The 20,792-nt window shown below is 37.2% G+C and overlaps 1 long non-coding RNA gene across 1 annotated transcript; it reads right to left on the reverse strand.

Annotated features, from left to right (window-relative positions):
• Positions 1-12,713: 12,713 nt before the first annotated feature.
• On the reverse strand, positions 12,714-19,339 carry LOC140002040 (uncharacterized). Its single transcript, XR_011807896.1, has 3 exons — positions 19,005-19,339; positions 17,659-17,729; positions 12,714-13,030 (listed from the first exon to the last, which is right to left on the reverse strand). It is a non-coding gene; the product is annotated as an uncharacterized lncRNA (long non-coding RNA).
• Between the last annotated feature and the right edge of the window lie 1,453 nt (positions 19,340-20,792).

The following is a 20,792-nucleotide window of genomic DNA, read 5'->3' on the forward strand; positions in this document are numbered from 1 at the left end:
TGGGCCATATGATGCTCTTTGCCTGTTGGATTATCTGTTGCTTTTAGTGCTGCTAGGGAAAGGTCTGGTTTTCTGGGGATGGATTTTGCCATGTCTTACCTGCGTGCCAATCAATAGTCTTTCCTATTCAGAAAATTGTTTAACAGATGATTGAGCAAAAGAAGGGGACATGGTCTACCTTTTCTTCCCTATTTTTTTTCTTAAATTCTTAATTCAATTAAAAATTAAATGTTATGGATGATTTCATTAGGCTGGGATAAAGCAGATGCAAAAACAGAAAACAAAGTGTGCAGCCTGTCTTCCAAGCTAGAAACTCTCACCGTCTCATATAGGACAGAGCTACTTACAGATTTCATGAGGAGTCAGTGCTTAATGGAGGTGAAGAAGTCAGCGGAGGCTGGCTGTTTCTTGTCTTTTTCTTTTTTACAGAAACACAGCAAGGATCTCATTTTCTACTGCTTGCATTGGCTGAAGGGGGCAGGGGATGTCAAAATGCATGGATTTCTTAGCAGGTTTGTTAAAGTTTTTGATTCCCTTGATTTATCCTTTCGTAACTATCATGAAAAGTGAAAGTGCTGGCAATTAGAGTTAATGAGCATTTCATTGCTTGTGACAGTTTATTTCAATTAGCATTGTTGCTGTTTTCTTCTTTAAGTTGGGAAAATGTTCTGGAAAGCTTCTGTGGTAAAACACAGAGCCAAGTTTGAGTTCTTTATAACTGGCTGAGAGCAACAGACACAACTTGACCTTTACAAGAAGGGAATATATTATTCTTAAAGAAGCCTTCAAATCTCTGTTGGCTTTGCTACGTAAATTTACATGTTTCTTTAAAAGATTTTTGCCACCAAAGACCTCTCTATAGGCGGACAAAACAAATGGCACGCTCATTTCTGCAGTGTTTCTCAAATGTATTGTTATGCTGGCTGAGAGCTTTGGGGTTGTTCAGCCTGGAGAGAAGGCTCTGGGAGACCTTCTATAAGAAGGCAGCCTATAAGAAAGAAAGAGAGAGACTCTTTATTAGTGTGTACAGTGATTTGACAAGAGCTAACAGATTTAAAACAAAAGATGGTAGAATTAGATTAGACATAAGGAAGAAATTCTTTACTATGAAGGTGTTGTGGTTTAATCTGGCAGGCAGCTCAGAACCACACGGCTACTTGTTCACTCTCCCCAAGTAGGGATGGGAGAAAGAGTTGGAAACGTAACAGTACAAGAACTCCTTTCCTCTCTCTCTCCCTACCTTCCTCCCTCCCTCACTCCCTCCCTCCCTTCCTTTTTCCTGCTCTCCTTCCCTCCCTTCCTCTTTCCTTCCCTCCTTCCTTCCCTCCTTTCTTTCGTCTATGTTTATACCTCTCCACCCTTACATACCATCTGGCTTCCTCTGTACCTGTTGGGAATAAAGAAACATGGTAGAATTCAAGGGATAAATAAATGCAGTGGTGTTGTAACAAATCTGATTCTCAGAGAGTTGATGAAACATATCATGAGTGTCGATAACTGACAATTGCTCATGTTAGTTTAACACTACTAGTTTCAGAAGAGTCCTTCTCCTTCTGAGATGAATCAATGAATCTGAGCATGAAAATCAATGTGTAAATGCAATCAACCTGATCCTGCAATTTGGGGTCTGTACAGAATTTAATACTGCACGCAATAATTCCAGCTGAGGCTGAGTTATATGCAGCATTTGACAGCAGAAAGGCTGGACTTCTGAAATAAAGTTCTAGCCCTGTATGTCATCGCATTCATTCCCTCCATTTTTTAAAAATATTTGTTTTCATGGTCTCTGCTCATTGTTCTGATTAAATAATATTCTTTCATGCTTCTTTATTAAAACAGATGGTAGATTACTCAGCAGAGCAATATTTAGTGCCTTAAATATCTTGACTGACTGAGGTCAACAGAAGCTTTGTGGGACTTGTTATATTAATTTCACAGAATAATAATCTGTACCATGGAATGCTGAGGCTATTATTACTATGACTACCATGTTTATTTACATGGCATCAGACCTACCTAGGTATAGCACAGGCTGACAAAGTATACAAAAAAGCTCTCCTTCACTGAAAAAAAATGCTTTCTTTCAGGTCAGGTAGCATAAAATGTGCTAATGAACTATTTCCACCCACCCCAAATACCCAGAGACTTCTTAGCAAGTTTCTTTTAACTTCTGCAACAGAAACACTGTCTAGCTAACTGAAATTTTTTCATCCCAAGCTAATCATTAACATTATTGTCAACTTTCATCAGGAGAGCATTCAGTCTGCCTCCTTTCTCTGTCTGAAATAGGAAAATCCTCATTTACCCACTTATTTATATCACGGATATTTTTGTTACCAATTCACTGTTGACTGGAATAATTTCATTAGCACTTCATGAACTCAAGTTATTATCACACAAACAAATACGACAGATTGGTTTTATAAAGCTATCACAGCAGTTTACTTTATCCAAAATAGAACACATCTTTATGTAAGTTCATTAATCCACAATATTCTTATATCTTCAATACTTCCTGCGGTTCTGAAAAATCCCATTTCAAAAAGGCTACATAACAATTTAGGAAGAGGTACAGTGGATGGCTACAAGGACGATTGTAGGTACGAATTCCATATAGGAGAAAAAAGAGAGGACTGTGAAAAAGGTGGTAGCCTACAAAATCAAGAATGCTGTTGATAAAGTGAATGCAAAGCTAAATTGTGGTTGTCTTTGCCCCAGGATGTTCTGGAGGTCAAAGGTATAAATGATTTTATAACAGGATTCAGAGGTCTAAGGTGAATCTACCTAAACTTTTTTTCTTATAATGAGCATCCCCAAAAGACCTAGGGGGCTTATAATCTCAAAAGCTAAATTTTATTTGAACAAGAACTAGAAGAGACAGCTTCTGTAAAACTTTAAGTGACTACAAAGGTGACTACAAGAAAGAGAATAAAACTAAAAAAAAAAAAAGTATAAACTTGTCTTCCCCTATTTGTTCTGTCCTTGCAGAGCAATTCCTTGCTTCCAGACTGAGTTATTAACAACTTGATTTTATGGATTGCCCCAAAATCTCCAGTGACCTTCAGGGATTTTTTTTTTTTCCTGTGTCTGTTGTTGCTTCTCTCTCCCTCTCTTTCTCATATTTATTTATTTATTTATTTATTTAATTTCAGGTTGTCTGTAACACTTCAGATTCTTACCTCTTACGTGAATCTCACCCTTTATTTGCTTACCACCTCTTGAGCTTTTTGAATCTATTCTAGTTTGTGCATGCTCTGTTGTTCTCGAAGGCTGTGAGATACAGCCAGACATCCCCAGCCCAAACACATTTTTTAAAAAAAGATGTGATCTTTAAAAAGGAACTGAGAGGAAACATATTAAATGGGTGCTATGATAGGATTCCTAAGAGCATTTAATTTTATTCAATTTATCTCTTTTTTTTTTTTTTTTTTCTTTTCTCCCTCATATTTTTAGAGATATGCACTTCATTTAGTAGTAGTGGTGTAATAATCCATGGAATTCAATACACTAATCTCTCTTTTCAAGAATACTCCAAAAGGTAATAGGTACTCCTCCGTTTTATAGTTATACATTATATATATATATATGTATTATTCTCTTAGAATAGTTTATAAAACAAGCAGTAAACTGATCATTTTGGCCAAGCTTTGTCAACTTCCAGACATCTCTGATCCCTGCCTCACTGCAGGTTGTTTTCTTTTCTGCATCTACAGCACAAAATAAAAGCAAAAAATGGGTCACATACATGTCACACATACAGTTAACAAGGAGTTTACAAAACTACTAAAACAGGAGGTGAAGTTTCCAGGCTTTGTCAGTTAGACAGGATGGTTAAAAGGTTGTGAAAGATTTCCCTTAGAGTGACTGAAGATTTTTATTTATTTATTTATTTATTGTATTTAAACTCTGTCCTCCAAGCAAGCCTGAAGCTGTTTGCTTGGATCCAACAACTGTTAAGCAAACTTCAGGGCTCAGCTCACAAATTCCTACAGGGTTTGCACAGCCCAGTTTTCAAGATTTAATTAATCATCTCCTTTTCTCACCAAATCAAAGGCTCTGTGTAAGTAACTGTGAACTATTATTGAAAAGTCTATGGAAGGAATAATATCCTAAAACCTTGTCTAAGGTTTTGTTAGATGCTCCCCTGGCTTTGTTTCATATGAGTCCCTCTTCATTTATCTCTTTCTTCCTAACTGTATCCTAATAAGTATGAAATTGTATCTTAGTGGTCAGATGTACACATGTAAGAATGCCACTGTGTCATACTGCAGACTCATCTGATTGTCTGATTGTGTACACACTAAAAATGCCATGGTTTAAAAAAAGGAAAAAAAAAAAAAAAAAAAAAAAGGAGAACCCCAGAGGAATAGTTTATATTGCAGAAGTCAATGATGGTAAATCCAGGTAAATCCTATTCTAAGACCAGAGTTAATTCAAAGGGCAAAGGCTCTAGGGAAAAGAAAAAAAAAAAAGTCGTAAGTAAATTTTCAGTTATTTAGCTTCATTTTATGACTGTTTTATGGGTCAGAGAATATCAGAGACTGACATCCAAAAATTATCTGTGCCTATAATGAATTTAATCAGAATTATAGTTAATTTAAATGAGTCTTGCATAGTTTATTTTGGTATTCAGCAATCTGTTTTTCCTCATATCATATAACATTTTCCTATTTTATCAATTTAGAAGGTCTTCAGCCAATGGAGAAGGTCATTCATCCTTGAGCTTTGAGAGTGTACAGCTCTGAAACATGTAGCAGAGTCTGACTGCATTATCTACCATTGTGGCAAAAACAGAACTTCACTTTGTGAAGGCATTTCCATATTTCAGAAATGTTTTCAAACTAAATTGATAAAAAATACTGATGTTTCCTGGAGAACAGACATCCATACCAATGGATATCATATATTAGAAAATATTAGCTAACCCCATTGATAACTAAACTGTTTTCAATTTGATTTGATAATCCCAAGCAATATACAAATCACCTATATGTATATTTTATTGAATATAGAGCTGCAATAGACTAATTAGTGTAAACATAACCTGAAAGTCAACAAACAATGAAACGTTTATGTTTCTAGTATTTTCAGGTGCAGACCTTTAATCTTATCAACAGGAATATTTTGATTTAGATTAAAATGTATATCTAGATGTCCTGGTTTCAGTTAGAACAGAATTAATTTTCTTCCTAGTAGCTGGTGGAATGCTGTGTTTTGGCTTAGGATGAGAAGAGTGCTGATAACACCCCAATGCTTTAATTGTTGCAGAGCAGTGCTTATACTAAGCCAAGGACATCTCAGCCTTTTGCTCTGTCCTGCCAACGGGCAGGCTGGGGGTGCAGTAAGAGCTGGGAGGGGACAGACCCAGGACAGGTGACCCAAACTAGCCAAAGGGGTATTCCATACCATCTGACGTCATGCTAAACAATATATAGGGGTGGCTAGCCGGGGGGAGGGGGCCGGACTGCTCGGGGTTAGGCTGGGCATCGGTCAGCGAGTGGTGAGCAATTGCATTGTGCATCACTTGTTTGTACATACTATTACTTTCGTATTATCACCATTGTATCATTATTATTATTATTGTTATTATTATTTTGTTATTATTATTTTCTTGTCTTATTAAACTGTCTTTATCTCAACTCACGGGCTTCACTCTCCATTTCTCTCCCCCGTCCCAGAGAGGGAGGGGGGAGGGTGAGCGAACGGCTGCGTGGTGTTTAGCTGCCGGCCGGGTTAAACCACGACACTAATTAAAAGAGCTTTCCCAACCATTTCCCACATTTCAGAAAACTGGTGGTGTATAAAAGCAATTTTTCCCTTAAAGAAATGTCATGAAAATGTGCTATTCCATCAAAGATATTTCAGTTGTAAGCAAAGATCCTTTGGTAAACTGTTGGAATCCTGAAAAGTTAGGAGGAGAAAAAAGCTTTGATTGCTGTGTATATCACAAGCTGAGGTAATAATAGGATGTGGGTGGTGAGGCAGTGGAATGGGACACATACATGTCACATACAGAGAAGCTGTGGATGCCCCATCCCTGGAAGTGTTCAAGCCCAGGTTGGATGGGGCTTTGGGCAAATCCAGTCTAGTGGGAGGTGTTCCCACCTATGGCAGGAAGTTCAGACAAGATGATCTTTAATGTGCCTTCCAACCTAAACCATTCTATACAGAAAATCCTCTTCATCTGGTATTACATCAATGGAAAATTGGCTCTGGCAAGTTTGAAATCACTGGTTCCAGCACTCCCTTGTTCTCCCTGACATTACAGTACCTCTCCCTAAACAAAGATGGTTTCAGTGAAAAATGCAGGACATCAACCCATTGCCTGTAGATCAGCAGTACTAGTAGATACCCACAGAGCTTTTATAAGTCACCTTTAACTTTCCTATTGAACCTATACCTTAAAACCAATATTGCTGTACACTATAACCATACTTAACTACTTCTACTTCTGTTCAAACATCTCCAGAGTTAAATCAAACTTGAAATGCTATTAGCATACTGCTGTATGTTCATATAGTGTATATCTGTGCCAGTATCTCTGAAGAGATTTTATTTTTTTTTTTAATTCTTTAAATAGAAGTTATGGGATCCTGTCCAAGTGTTTATACACATAACATATGCTTAAATTTAAGTTAGCTTACTCATTTGTCCTAATCCATAGATTTTTTTTCTTTTCTTAATATCCAGCTTCAATATTTACTGCCACAGTCTAAATGCAGTGAATTTAAACAAGCCCAAATTACTACCTTTCCTTTTGTGATAGCCTTTAACCTATTTGATTTTTTTTCTCCTATATTCATTTGATTTTCTTTTTCCTTTAACAATACCAGTTATTCAGATTTCTCCTCCTAGCCATGTTTTCTAGATGTCTAGCAAGTCACCATCACTGCTTTTCTCTGGATTGTTGCAATTGATCCATATCTTTTCAGAAATCCAGGATGTATGGGGCTTTATTGTTGGGGCTGGTTGTTACAGAGTACACTAGAAGGACTACACAGGACTACACTTTGATTTAAACATCAAATCTGCTGCTTGAATTGAGAGCCAGACATATGGCTTTTAGTGTTATCAATTGATTTCTCTCAAGTTCTGAAAGTAATTGCCCTAAATACACTTGTAGCATTCATCCTAAAAATAACCAAATGCCATATAAAAGATGCTGACGTTTTCCTGACAAGTGTGATTCATGAGGAGCAGCACTGTGATGACTGGAAATTTTCCCAGCCAAAGTGATTACAGTGACAACCTCACTATATGGGATGAACTGACTGAACAGCTGGTTTTGCATTTACTCTTTATATATGCACAGCTGGCAAGCACCATCTTTTGGATAGACAGATGGATGTCTGTTTGTTTGGGGGGGAAATAACATATTTATCATGCATCCGCTCTTATCTCCTGAGAATATGCATTGCAATAAATATTACACATAAAGCTTCAAAATATCAGAAAAGAATGAATTTTACACCTCTGTATGTGGTGCAGGCAGGGTTACAGCTTGAAACACTGGTTGTGTTTGCAGTTCTGCAAGACTTACTCAAGTATTATTAATAGGGACAGGCTGAGATTACTAACAGTATAGAAAGTGAACTGAAGGCATAGGCACAAATAGATGGGGAAGAAACTAGGATATGAACTGACAAGATCATCAGCTGCTTTTCTGGAATCACCTGGGCACACACTCACCCCGACAGCCCTCCACTGAAGAGTGAGCTGTGCTGCATTTCACAGAGGGTAAATGTATGCACACAACCCACTGCTGGAGAAAGCTAACATACCAAGTGTATTCCCTAGTGTAGCCTGCAGAAACACAATTTATCCAGTTAAAGTGATGCAATCTACAACAGTGACCACAACTGTCCGAACATTAGCTGTGCTCACAGTGGTGTATTTTCTCTCTTCTTCAGCTCTAAGCCCTTTGAGGGTTGATGGTAATTGGTGAATAACCACGCCTGTGTTATGGGTGCCATCACCATGCAAATATTTTATGACTGTTTCAATATCTTTGGCACTAATATAATAAGAATAATATAATAAGAAATCTGTCTGTAGGCAAACCCACAATTCCACCAGTCTTCCAGAAATATAGTGCTCCTGAAAGGAGCTGGTAAAACTATCTCTTTTTACCTGTGTGTTCTCTTAGCAGAGTAAAAATGCCTTCAGGGTTCATTCTCATTTTATTTAATGCACATGGTAAAAACTTACGAGGTCACAGAGATTTATGCTAGCAGATTTGGCGGCCTTTTAATATTTACTTAGGCTGTAAAATATAATTTGAATTTTGGAAGTATTTGTCATTGTATCTAAGATGGATAAAGGTATGTTTATTATAGCTGTATTTGCTATGTGTGATTTACATTGTTATATGTTGACTTTTCATTTCCTCAAATGTCACAGTTGCAGTTTTGTCTTTCTAACTTCCTCGAAGTATAGAAAGTTAAATATTTTTTTCACACCGATGGCAATCAAATCTTGTTACAAAGTCTGAGGGTCAGACTGCTATACCTACCAAGCAATGACTTATTTTTTAAGTTTACTTCATGTTGCCTTCTATTGTGCAGTGCAGTGTTAGTCGTCACACCCAAAAGTCTCATTGCATAGTCCCTGCACAAGAGCTCTATTTATACTACACTATAACAATGGGCTGGGGAGTGACCATAAACAGATTTTTTTCCTTTTCTTCTCCCCCACCCTATTACTTTCAGTTAATATTCTTAGGCAGCTCTCCTGCATACTCTGAAGATTATTCTTGCAAGTTCTGAACAACACCCTTAAAGACAACTTCATAGTCCTCTTAAGAGATGTTTTCAACACAGCCAAGGAGCTTATTCTTTCTCCCAGAGCATAATTATCAATCATATTTTATTCCCCTTCTAGTTCTCTGTACAATCTAGCTATATGGGAGGTAACTTATTTATTCAATCCTGAGGCATTAGTTTTCAGATCATAAGTAACATTTGTGGATTTGTTTTGTTTTTGTTTTGTTTTCTCGTCTCTAAGTTTTTAAAATACATATTAAAATACCATGAAAAGTAATTCCATTGATTCTGGTGCTTTTTTTGTTTGACTACATTGCATTAATAAATTATCTAAATCATTGACTTTGGCTATGAGCTTTAAGAGCAATAGTTCTAAATCGACTTTCAAATCCCTGACAAAAGTATTGAATGGTTACAGCCTTTCATGAAAACAGATCCAGTGGAACTTGTATGCCTGGTTTATGCTGGGAGTCACAGCCCAGGTAGATAATCTTTGCCAAGGAATATCAAATACCAGTCAGAACAAATGTCCCAGTCACTAAACCTCTCTACCTCTTCATCTACAGACTGTGAAATTCCTTTGGATGAAGCTAGAACTACTGTATGTATAGTAGTGTATCTTATTTCCATATCTCTAAATATTGGGTGAAGACACTTTTGCTTCCTATTTGTATACATTAGGAGCTCATATTTTTTGTATCCTTTAAGCCACTGCTGCAATGCTAACAATCAGCAATTAGACATTAATCATACAGGAAAGAAGGGCATGAAGATATGTATTTGCAGGAAATCTGCCTGCTCATTAGCCGTCATTTTTAGACCATTTAGACTGTATATAGATTAGATTCCACAGTTCATCACATTAGTATAGAGGGCATATTTTGAAAATTACCAAAGACATAGTTTCTGAAAAAGAGAAAGATATCTGACTTTCTACTGCTTCTGATAATGATACTTTTTTTTTTTTTTTTTTTTTTTTAGCTGTCTAGGTGCAAATTTAGATGTCTATGACATTTTAAGATTTTTGTTGGTGTTTAACCAAAATCAGTCAAAAACTAATCAAAAATAAAAGGGAGCATGAAAACAACCTAGATATTCACAGTACAATAGAATAAGTGTTTTGAGGAATAAGGACTGCTCTTACCTACCTAGACTTTGCACATGTGATCTGATTTCCCAGCAAGCAGCTAAAATGCCCTGGATCTAAGGCATAGCTTGGTATAACATTAACATTAATAGGATGTGTTGCTTAGTGAAAGAAGCAACTGCTACCTTGCAGTCTCTTGTGGGGGCTGAGGTAACATTTGAAAAACATCTATAAAGGAAAAAAAAAAAAAAAAAAGAATAACACCGAAGGCATCTAATGGCAAGGTAGGGAAGTCAAATGACAGATGCTTGAGAAGCCAAACAGCAAGGGAGTTTGAGAGTTCAGACGGCAGATGCATGGCAAGCAAAAGGGCTCATCTGAGAGAACACCTGCCATTTTTCATGCACCTGTTTAATTTTTGAACTATAGTATTTGTGTATGCAAGGGGAAGTGAGGAAGCAAAACCGAAGCCACAGACCCAAAGGGGTGAAGTCTTAGTCTTTGTATTCGGGACTATCAACAGAGTCGCCCTAGTGAAATCCTTAGCGTAATCAAATGAAGCAGCTGTTTGCACTGCTGGATCTATTCAGACTGCAAAAAAAAAGGGGTAAACACTTCTAATGCAAATATCAGCCTTGCCTCTCTACACTTGCTGCAATGATTCTGTTATTTAGCCACTTACGGTGGCAATTGGTGCAGAAAATCTCCAGGGCAAACAAGGCTTTAATTAATAATCAGTTATTTTCTGCAATAAGTAATTGGGAGGAAGCTCAGTTGAATGTTTAGACTTGAATATATCTTTGTGATCCAATAAGGAAAGTGGTTTATTCAACTGCCTTGTTAATATTTCCCATATATCTATGCCAAATTGTAGGATAATATCGTTTCTCATAGCTTTAATAAAGAGAAGGAATAGAAATGTGAAGCGGTCTAATCATTAGGATGTGTTGGCTTATAGGAAAACCCAGTGACTGAAAATTTTAATGACTTTTCACACTAAATATAAATAACCCCTAAAGGGAAGTTGGCATCACCATGAATACTTGCTTTACAAGCCCATAAAAAAATGGAAGATTTTATCTAGCACATTACAGGAAATTCATTTATTCCTCAAAGCCCTTGGCATTGAGGCATAGCATTATAATATAGAAAATATGTGTATGTATACACTCAAAAACGCACGTAAAAACTTAAGTTTCCAATTTCATAATATAAAATAGAAGAGTTTATGTAAGTCTTATGCATACTTTGTCTATCCCATGTTTGAGTATTCTGTACTTGGAAAATAAACAGAATTCAGTTAGAAAGTATGGCTATGACAAGAACAATTTGTTTTACATGTTTTAATGTGTATAACACATAATTTACTAGACAGATTAGACATTGAGAAATCTCGGTGTTTGATTCTTCTGGGTTCGACTCAGTGATAGAGTTACAGTCCTTTTTTGTTCTGCAGCATTAACAACTAATTTTTCTTTTTTCTCGACCTGATATTGTGCCAAGTGAAATTGAAGAAAATCATTCTGTTTTATTCAGGTACTGGAGTGGATTACATCTTTCCCTTATCTATGTTTCTTCAGGTTTATTTTGCTTTTAGAGGTAAAAATTGTGTGATATTCTCACACCTTTTCATAATTCTACACTTACTTTTAAATTTTCTCCTAGTGTACTTGATGAATAAACTGTCTCAAAACTGTAACCAAACAGTTCACTAACCATAAGGAGACATGACAGAATACAAGGGAATGTTTGAATCTAGACTCAGACAAGTGTTAAAAATTATTTTCTCTACATATAAATTCATCTTGTCAAATACATATGTATTTTAATTGTATTTCTGACTTGCTTGACACTATGTGTAAATATAGCATTTACACATTTAGTAATAGTGGTGCCTATTTCTAACTCCACTTTTACTTCATTTTTGGTAGCATTTAATGCAATACAGTAAGTATTATAGCAAAAGAGAGCAGTTCAAGATCTTGGATCAATAACTTCTATCAGGCAAATAATTTTGTATCACACAGAAATGGGAGTATCTAAAAAATGTAGCAACAGATTATATCCCATCAGATTATTTCCTGATTATCAAGTGATTCTTCCATTTTACTTTTTCAAAACTGAATAGTGTAGAATACACAGTTCTTTTCTATATAACATCTTCAAGACTCTGTGCACTAAATAACCTCCATGACAGCTACTTGAAGTATCTTTCTTATCCCTGTTTTAAACATCCAGTTGCAGAATTCATTATACTCAGATGATAAAACAGATTTGGATGCAGGTATTCCTCTTTCTTGCTTCTACTTTTGAATATATATATATATATATATATATATATATATATTTTATTTTATAAAGATTGTAGATTTTGAACACCTCTTCCATAGTATCTAATTGCTCTAGACATTTTTTAATGTTTTCTTTTTCATGCCACATATTTGATATATCCCATTGTACTGGATCTGACTGTGACGGTATTATCTTTCCCCACAGCAGCTCCTATAGTGCTTTGCATTGCATGTGTGTTTAGAACAGCACTGATAATAGCACCAGTTGGTTTTTTTGGCTGTTGCTGAGCAGTGCTGGCACAGCATCAAGGCTGTGACTCCAGCCACACCTCCTCCCTAAATGCCAGTAAGCTGGGGGTGGGCAAGAGGTTGAGAGATGACAATGGACTCCAACTAACTGAAGGGATATTACACACCTTATGATGTCATGTTCAACAATAACAGCTGAAGGAAAGGTCGTGGTGGTGGGGAATTACATACTCATTATGAAGGCATTTGTCTTCCAAAGAAGATCCTATATTGATTGAGGCCCTGCTTCCTAGGAAGTGCAGGAAGTAGTTGGACATCACATGCTGATGAGTAATGATTTTTATTTATTTATTGCTTTGCTTACATGCACTGCCTTTGATTTTCCCCCATTAAACTGCTTTTATCTCAACCCATGAGTTTCTTCATCTTGAGTATGCAGTTTGCCCACTTGGCTGCCAGACATGCTGCTGACTCATGCTGAGCCTCTTGTTGATCAGCACCCCCCTCAGCTGAGCAGCTCTCCAGGTGCTCGTCTCCCAGTCTGTACCTTTGTCCAGAATTGTTCCATCCCAGATTCAGAACCTGGTAGTTTCCTTTGCTGAGATTCATGCCATTGATGATTGCCCAGTGTTCCAATCTATCTAGATCATAGAATCACAGAATGGTTTTGGTCAGAAGGGACCTTAAAGATCACCCCGTTCCAACCCTCCTGCCACAGGCAGGGACACCTCCCACCACACCAAGTTGCTGAGGGCCCCATCCAGCAGGGCCCTGAACACTTCTAGGGATGGGGCGTCTGCAGCTTCTCTGGGCAGCCAGTTCCAGTGCCTCATCACCCTCACAGTAAATAATTCCTTCCTTATATCTGACCTAGACCTACCCTCTTTTAGTTTAAAGACATTCCTCTTTATCCTATAACTACACCCCCCTGACAAAGAATTCCTCCCCAGCTTTCCTGTAGGCCCCCTTTACGTAGTAGAAGGCTGCTGTGACGTCTCCCTGGAGCTTTCTCTTTTCCAGGCTGAAAAATACCAACTCCCTTAACCTGTCTTTGTAGTAGAGGTAATTCAGGAGAGATTCATAGATCCCTATGCAAAGCCTCTCATACCCTCCAGAAGTCAATAGCACCTCCCAGTTGCCAGACTTCTGGTCACAGTATTTACTTTGTGTGACTCAGAAGTCTCAAATGCTGAAAGGAGACTGGCTTAGATAGGAAGAGCATATAGTTTTTTTTCACAGATACTCCTGAACAATAACTTTATTCTTATATCTGATTGCTATTATAATAATGTTTTTGTGGAGGTGAAGTGTACTCCCTATCAAAAGCTGAAAATACATCAGCATTCACTGGCTAGACAGCTGCGTGTACAAATAATACTGTTAGTCATAGTGCATTATGTGAAACAATATAAGCCATAAAGGTTTTAAAAATGTATCTAATAGGGAGAAGTTGTCTGGAGGGCCAAATCAGTGGTTTCCGACAATGCAGATGATAAATAACAGACGAAAGGCATAGAAACCAAAGCAGTGTTCCAACAAAGAGTGATGCTTACTTCCAGGCAAGTGCATCACTGCCATTCTCTGGTGTGTGATTCATAATGTGATGAAAATAGACTGGGAGAATTGCACCCAAACAGTAGCTACTTTTCTTCAGAAAAGGAACCTTGTGTGGCTGTCTTAGCTTGAGATATCTGCAATGCCAATGCCAAAAGCCAAGATGAGTTCTACTGCATAAGTTTAGAAATTAGAGAAAATACATGAGATAGATACCTCACTAAAACTCAGCCTCTCAGATGGTTACAGGACAACCAAGGGTTATATTTTGAAATGTGTCTCTGCTGACTGGATGTTCCTTTGGACCTGTGCTTCATCAACCTCTTTCAGGCCACTTCACTCAGTCGCTGTCTGTGACACTCCTTAGTCTTTCTTTTTTTAATCGTCTGCCTGTAATGATGTGTTCTGATAATATGTCTTTCCTCTAAACAGCTCCTGTTAGGCTACCTCTGTTATTCCTTCTGTGAAAGAATTAACATCATGCTTGTAAATCATAGTTTCCTTTTAAATCAATATTTTTTATTACGCTTGTATTTTATATACAACCTCATTGTCATTTATCCATCTTTTCTGTCTAAAATAGAAATTTAGGAAGTCTAGAAAAAAATTAAATTCTTTCCTTCCTTCCTCCCTCCCTCTTTTTTTTTTTTTTTTCCTAACATTTACAATGTATTCCTATTCCTTTTTCTTTTTTTTTTTTCTTTTTTTTTTTTTTTTTTTTTTTGGGAGGGGGGAAATGAGAGATTTTTATTATTTATTTATTTATTTTAAATGTGAGTCTTTGTCTATGGCTGGATTGTGGGGACTTTTGTTTGGTTGTTTCTGGGAACAAAAAATTAGGAAAAAAAAAATTGGTCTCCCCAAATAAGTCTGGGACCTAAGAAACTACCTGGATATGTGGGACAACCAGGTAAACTATATCAGAAGTAAGCTTGTGGCTGTCCTCAATACTATTCAATGGAATTATCCAATCTCTGTCATTAGTTAAAGATTCATTAGACCATTAAAATCACCTTATATCCCAATGGAGCAAGTAACTTACATAAACTGGCAGAGACTGGATAAAGTTCCCATCCTAAAGATAAAGGTTTCTACACTTAATTGGTATTACAACCAGACTACTTGCTATTCTGAGAATAGTAGCTGTCTTTTTTGTATGTTTTACCAGAAATTCCATCCTGGACCAAAGAATCAGTTTCAATTAATCAACATTTTCCAATGAAAAATGCCCCAAAGGACTTCTGAAAACCATGATAAGCTCTTAGTGTTAGTTATTGGCCTGTCCTAATCATTTTCAGAAGTGTTATACAGAATATTTAATACAGTTGAGAATAATTAACACATGAAGCAATAGATGAAGCTCATGTAGGATATAGATATGATATGAATTGAGTAGAAATTGTATCCAAGCTCAAAATTTAACATTATTGCTAGAATTAATTTCATGCCTTTTATAGTCTTTTATGCACTTATTTTTGGATGGGATAAAAATTGCCCTTTGGAGGTGCCAGTCTCTCACCAGTGCCAGGAGAGGACCTTAGATGACAAGCCTAGATAAGACATGTAACTTTTAGATTAATTCCAGCCTATATAATTATCTGAGATATGCTTAAAATGATTCAAGAAGTAAGAAACGTGCAAAGATAGGCCTACAGAATAGGAACTTCATTAAAAAAAAAAAAAAAGAAAAAAAAACAGGTTTAAAAACACAGGAGTATAAAACAGTATAAAAACACAGGAGTATAAAATACTCAAGTGTTTTACTCAAGTAAAACCCTTGTGAAGGGTTCTTAAGTATATATCTGAAAGATAGTTAAATTATAGTGGAATATGTGCTATCTGTAGATATAGATTTTTGTCTGAGACACCTTCAACAGAACTATGAAATAGACAACCTATAATAATTATCATCCAAAGAAAGCACAAATAAGGAAGTTAATTACATACAAAGTGAATGTGGTCAATAGGAAGAGGAATCCGTCCTTGCAGTCAGTAAGAGAACTTGAGGCTATCTAAAATCTAATAACTCCTCCCGCATTGTCACAGACCAGAATAGTAGGGTTTGAGCTGAGCAGAGTATGACTTCTTCCTTCAGTGTGGGTCATTCTGATCGTAATACTTTTATTGTCTTGTTGCTGTGGGTGATCTAAAATGATCAGAGTGACCATCTGTTTGGCTTCAGCTATAAAAGGTCCTCAGGGGAGAGATGGGGGGGGGGAGCGGTGTAGTAGTTATCCAAGCTATCTCAAATAATATAGAAAATTTATAAATGGCTTAATCATCCTACTTGGTAGAAAATGCTTTTAACATGAAAATGATCAGTCATTTGTCTTTTTGTCAGCTAAGCATACACTATTGAATACATTATATAAGTAAACAACATTACAGGAGGTAGAATGTAGATTACAACAGTTTCTTGGTGCTCTCAGCACCTTGACCACTTAATATTTGCTGAACCTTTCTAAGTCTGTTATGAAAAATATTCCTTTGTGACAAGAAGTAGGTATTCTACCCTCTTCTGTTAATGTATTCATTTCCTCCTTCCACATGTGTAAAACTGTATGTATGATAGGGTCTACCCTCGAAGGGTGGAGACTGCGAGTCTGGGCAACCTGCTCCAGCACTGGACTGTCCTCTTGGGGAAAAAGCTTTTCCATATATCCAGGTACACCTCTCTTTTTTTCAACTTATTTCTATTCTTCTCTCACCACAGTGTGAATTTTTGATGTTTGCTTCTTCAAGTCCACTTCTTTACCACTTATACAGATTAGCATAGAGGATGTATGATGGCTAGGAACATGAAGAATTACTGCTTACCTACACATAGTCGTTGCCATTTCTGTTATTCCGCTTCCTTTTAAATTCCTTTGTTCAACTCTTTTTATTAAGCACAAATGAGTCATATATCTGTGTCCTGGAACTTTAATAATTTGGTCTGGTGACTTAGTAAAAATGTACAGCATTCCAACCAATTACTGGAACCCCTAACAGAGGAGGATATGACCGTATTACACTGCCTCAAGCTTAAATGGCTTTTTTCTTTTTGTAAGTTTCTGTTATGAAATTAATTGAGTAAGAAGATACCACTACTTCAAGAACTTAGCCAGTAGTCAGGAGGGGAAGAAAATGCATTGCAAAGATCTTTCTGAAAACAAATGATTAAAAACAACAACAACAACAAAAACAAAAAAACTACAACCACTTAGTGCTTCATCTTGGTCTCCCTCAAACTGGTATAATTAGCTATTATGGTGGTGTTAGTCTTTATTTCTATCAGTGTAAATGATGTGAAAACCTCTACTTTTTTTTTTTCTTTTTTTTTTTTTTTTTTTTTTGGCCATAGGCAACATTACCTTAAGAAGTTAGTTTCATTTTTAACTGTGGAGGTATTTTATCAAAACAGATGAGGACAATCAGAGAAATGGTCTGCCGGGTAATTTAACATAATTAAGAAAGGATCCAAAGCCTGATGGACAGCACTGCATGCTCCAGGATCTGTAGCTTTAAAATGGACATTTACCCACATTTGAAAGTGTGGAGTCTGCTTTTTCCTTCTCTGAAAATGAGGAATGCAAGAATACCTCAACACTGTTTTGACACATGCCATAAGCTCACCATCACCAGTCTGACTTCTGAGGTCTGTCACATTGACTTCAGACCAATATGCAGATATTCTTCCAGACTTAAATTTTTCATTCTTACACTGAGGACTTACGCTGAGCATCACATGCGTTTTCTTTCTTCATGATGTTGATCCAAGACCTCTCCGGTGATCTTCTGAATGCCCTGTAGGGGTGCATCTACATTAACATTTTAGTTCAGAGGAGGCTTGCCCCAGTGAGCCAAATGCTTTCTATGTTTTGCTTCACATTGGGAAGCAGTCTTTGAGCACCCAAAAATGGTTTTGTTTGCAGTGAAACTAACCCAAAAGATGTACAGCTAACTTTGTCCAGCCACTAAAGGAAGCTTAGTCTGCCACACCAGATTAATACTGGAATGAACCCTCCAAAATGCCTGTAATGAAAATGACAGGGCCCTAACAGCAACTCTTCCCATCTGTAGTTTACTACTCTTGGGCAGCCCTGCCTGATATTGTAAAAACACCCTAAATCAGCTGCAGTGATTGTCAGGTAGGCTTGTTGTAGAAGGTACATAAAAGGATTTCTTATTAACATTTGGCTTCAAATGTTAGTCTAGTGCTAAGAAGAAAAAAAAAATTCTCATAGTCCTTACACATTTTTTCCCCTTTGAAAGTCCAGAATCCTGAGCTTTTAGATACTTAATCCAGTTCTACTCACATAAGTTAAACAGTGCTGGGCCTGTGTCCCAGAATTTTGTATACTAGACAGTTAAATAATTTAAATGGTTGCCAGTACAGTTTTGCCTTGGACCAGTTGTTGGTCCTTCAAATGGTTGCCCAGCACAGTTTGCAAGCTAGTTGAAGTCATGTACGCTTCCCAAAAGAACCTAGGGACAAAGCCACACAGGTGCATAAGAACGTTAAATAGCTTGTATGCAGCTGGTCTATGTCAGCTTGCCTCAAATCTAAGGAAACAGCTCTGTTGCTGGTGAGATTACTTGTATTGATATAGTATCATAGTCATAGAATGACTGAATGGCCGGAAAACACTTCGACGATTACCTAGTTCCAACATTCCTGCCCTATTCAGGGCTGCCACCCCCTAGATCAGGTTGGCCAAAGCCCCATCCAACCTGGTCTTGAACAGCTCCTGGGAAGGGTCATCCACAGCTTCTCTGAGCAACCTGTTCCATTGCCTCAGTAACCTCAGAGTAAAGAATTTCTTCCTTATATCTAACCTAAATCTATACTTTTTTTTTTAATTTAAGACCATTCACCTCTGTCTTATCATTATCTACCCAAGTAAAGAGTTCCTCTCCGCCCTTTTTATAAGATCCCTTTAAGTATTGAAAAGCTACAGTGAGGACTCCCCAGAGCTTTCTCTTCTTCAGGCTGAACAGCCCCATCTCTCTCAGCTTTTCTGAAGAAAGTAGAGATGCTCCAGCCCTCTGATAATCTTTGTAGCCCTCTTCTAGACTCACCTTAACAGCCCCACACCTTTCTCATGCTGGGGGCCCCAGACCTGGACACAGTGCTCCAGGTGAGACCTCACAAGGGCAGAGTAGAAGGGCACAGTCACCAGTCTCTACCTGCTGGCCACTCCTCCTCTGATGCAGCCAGGGATGCAGCTGGCCTTCTGACGCTGCTGGCTCATGTTGAGCCTTTTGTCCACCAGAACCCCCAAGTCTCTCTCCGCAGGGTTGCTCTCAATGAGTTCTTCTCCCAGGCTGCAGTCATGTTCCAGGATTGCCCTGGCCCAGGTGTAGCACCTTGCACTTGGCCTTGTTGAACCTCATTAGATTCACATGGTCTCACTTTTCCAGCTTGAACAGGCTGGAGAATATAGCCCAGGTTAAATAAGGCAAGGAGCAGGAAGGAAGCTGGAGGCTTCAGCTGACTTGTTGCTGAGGCATTTTCCCTTGGATGGATGGAGAAGAATTTTGGCACAAGAGAGTTTTTGCAGATGTTTACCTCCTGGCCTTGCTCCGCAACAGGCCAAATATTTTCATCCCATTATAGTATATGAAGGAACCATCTCAGTCAAAACATTTAATTGGAGAAGGGACAGAACAAACCTTCCTGTCCCTTTAAGTACTGTTCAGGAGCTGCAAATAATCTAGCTGCTATGGATTTTTTTTTATTATTTTTTTTTTCAGAAGTGTTCTTAGAATAAATTAGTTGTAGTTTTGTGCAGAGGGCAAATTGTGTTATTTAAAGTGTGGGCAGCAGCTGACAAAATAAAATTGGAATTATTTGTTTTCAGAGTTCAGCCTTGCCTTCTCAGATTCATCTAGCTCTGCTGGCTGGCAACGAGGGGTAGGGAAGAGATGTCATACTGTGATAGAATGATCTATTCAGCAATTTTATTTTAAGGCATCAACCCACAGATGTAATCAGTACTTTCCTCTCTATTCTCCTGGACTTCAGCCCAATACAGAGAGTATTCCTGTGTTTGATACTGACTTTTTATTGCCCTGTTCAGCCTAAAAGGTATTGGATACTGCCTTTTTCATTAAGATTTAATAAAGTATATTTAAATAAAAGATGCATTTAAATTCTCTCCAAAATGGAAAATATAGGATGAAAAGTCTAATTTACCAAGCCAGCAAGTTATGCTGCACAGAGAAAACAGGGAATTTACAATCTTAAAGATCCTCCCTCTTACTTAAAATTACAGCCAACATTCAAAAATGGGAGATAGAATAATGAGTAACTCTATTACAAGTCCCTTCTCCTGACAGGTATATTTACTAGTTTTACTAGAATTTTATACTTGTATAAATAAATTTATACTATCTGATACTTGCATAAATAAATATTTACTATATTATTTGCTAAACTTAACTTCAAAGATCTGAATTAAGGAAAAGACGAAACCTTACTGTAATAAGATTATTAATGTTGTGTTGTTGTCTAGCATTACCATATTTACCATTTCTTTGTAATCTGACCAATATTCTGTAGGAGGATGAGTTTATTTGACATCAATAACCTAAAAATTATACTGTGACTTTCTTTATTAGCCTTTTGTGTGTGTGTGTGTGAAATCAATATTAATCCAGAAAATTAAGTTTTAAGTTCTTCATTCACTTGTTGAGAAGTTTAATCTTATATATGTGAAGAATTTTTCAGGTAAGATTAATGTGAGCTAGCTTTAGCCATCCAAATATCAACTACAGTATCAATGAATAATTTAGGTTGGAAGGGACCTCTTTATGTCAACTAGTCCAAGCTCCCACTTCAAGCTCATGTCAGGTCACTCAAGTCTT

Source organism: Anas platyrhynchos, chromosome 3 (genome assembly GCF_047663525.1).
Source record: "Anas platyrhynchos isolate ZD024472 breed Pekin duck chromosome 3, IASCAAS_PekinDuck_T2T, whole genome shotgun sequence".
Lineage (NCBI taxonomy): Eukaryota > Metazoa > Chordata > Aves > Anseriformes > Anatidae > Anas > Anas platyrhynchos.